Here is a 2,470-nt window from a genome sequence, read left to right as displayed (position 1 = left end):
ATTTGCTCTTCGTTGCCGACTAAACGCACACTTCTGATACAAGAGCAGGGAGACCCCTCGATTGTTGTTGCAGCTTGTTGCGGGGATTATTTTCCCCTCCTTTCCTAGACCGGCCGTTGGCAGTGATGTACGCGTGAAGCGTGTACAGGCGCGCCCGAATATCTCGTTCATTCAGGCGCACGATTTGCGAATACGTACCTGAGCGCTACACGCGGAGATACGTATACACATGAGAAAAAAGAAATCTGAATCCATTGCTAGAGGAAATAAATGTAAATTAGTCAATGGGACTGTTGCCGTTGGCATATGAGTAAAATATCTAGGGCAGTTGCGTTGGCATTTCTAAAAAATAATACGAAATATAATTTTCAATTCTACACAGAGCCCTTTGTCGAACGAAAATTTCGTCATCGGATTCAAAAATTTTTATCCATCGAAATGAAAAACCTCTGACACGAGAAGGCAACCGCTTCAAAAGGAAGCAACAGTTTAATTTCAATTTACAAAACAGACAAAGGGAACTTTTAAGGGGAGGTTCTCATCGAGCGACCAAAAAATTACGTTATTTTCAGATGGTAGTAAATAAAGTTGTCAAGTTTTTTGATACTTTTTAAGTATGTTATTACGAATTTTTTTGAACAAAAATACCGAATAGTTTAATAATAATATGCATCGAAAAAATACATCTCCATAAGCGCCAAGGTAACTTATCCAATTTTTTACTGAAATGATTTGCCAAAAACATTGTCTTTGCACATTTCTTGCTCTACAAAGTGAACTAACAATAAAAAAAATAAATTATAATTTTATATCCCTTTAAAATAACAAAAATTTATCTCGATATCTATAATAGCTTCTGAGATATCTTTGCGCCCGTCTCAAAAAACATGGTTTTTTACAAAATTTTAGCAAGGGATTCTTCAAAGTATAAGCAATTCGAAAATACAACAAAAAAATTTATACTTTGATCGAGCTTATTGAGAACCTCCCCTCAGAAGTGACGAATCCACTTCGAAATAACAGTGAAAATGTCGTATTCACGAAAACAAACCGAAATGAATAAAAATTGCGACTTTTTTGGAATACCTATATTTAGCGTTAATACTAGTTTTAAAGCTACGGTAGGTAAACATTGACGATGGCTCAGGAGGCTGCATGGTCTCGGGTTCGAGTCCGGTTGTGGATGTTTTTTTTTCTTAATCAAATGCTCAGTTTTTGAAATGAATATTTTTATTGCAAGTTTGCATAATTCAATTTTCCCCAAAGCTCGTGAAAATTTGGTCCGAAACGTTTAAATTTGATTTTAAATCAAAGTCAGACAAATTCGCTTGAATTCACTGCGGAAAGACGAAATATAAGACCGATATAAAAATAATGATAAAGACAAATATCGATGAAAAATGTTGCAAAGTATAACAAATATTTTCAAATATTTTGAAATACGTTTTGTATCGTAGTAAGATTTATCATGATCAGAGCTTTTTGATTCCACCGACAGATGGAGTGTTGTAAACCGTCAAGTGGCAAAACAAAGTTTTCTTAGGTATAAATACCTGTCTTCAGCTTATTTCTTTTCAGTTTTCAACATATAATAATCATGGACGTTCATTGGTCAATCCGAGCTTGAACTAAGAAAATAATTCCTTTCTAATAATAAACTAATATAAAAGAAAATTATCCCCTACAAATTTTCGCTCACGAAAGCGATCATCTTCGATTCAGTATTTCCCTTCGCGCAGACGCACGCGTATAAATTTCATGGTCGAGATCGGAGCTTTCGAGCTTTGCATTCAAGAACACGAAAGGATCAGTGACTCGAAGCTATGCCACGTCGTTACGATTTTTGCAACGACTCGGAACTTTGCGTACGAAGGGAAAGTAGACTTGAAATTCGCGGGTTTTTAATAATGCGCCGCGTTTCGTCGTCACTGCACTTGGCAGCCTCGATGCACTACGCGCAGCCGCTGCTCTATATACTACCCATACAACGAAGCTCTTCTCTCTCTCTCTATCTCCGTCTCGCTTGTATCTCTGCGCAGCTGCTGATGCTGATATATAAACATACAATGCAGCGCGTGTATGCACCGTCGCGTGTCGGTGTGTGTCGTTGGAGTAGAGCCTCCCCCACCAGCTCCGGCCGCGGAGATCAGCTGACGGGCTGACACACAGCTACACGTACGTTCGATCGTGCTTTGTGCGCGTCTGTGTGTGTGTGTGTGTGGTTGTTTCTCCTCTCCTGCGCGGCCGTTAAATGCCCTCGGCCCCCGGACTGTCCGCTCTCGAGCACACACACACACCAGCACCAACTCCCCCCTTCCTTCGATTCTGACGGCATTGCACTGTATAGATATAAAGTGCACACATCTTTGTGTGTGTGTGTGTGTGTGTTGTTGGCTTGGTTATAGCTTGGCTGCTGCTGCCAGCCCGCGACGACGACGACGACGATGACTGCTGTGTGCTACAATGCTTA

Source organism: Trichogramma pretiosum, unplaced genomic scaffold (assembly GCF_000599845.2).
Source record: "Trichogramma pretiosum strain Unisexual culture from Peru unplaced genomic scaffold, Tpre_2.0 scaffold39, whole genome shotgun sequence".
NCBI lineage: Eukaryota > Metazoa > Arthropoda > Insecta > Hymenoptera > Trichogrammatidae > Trichogramma > Trichogramma pretiosum.
Note: the sequence above shows the minus strand (reverse complement) of the source record.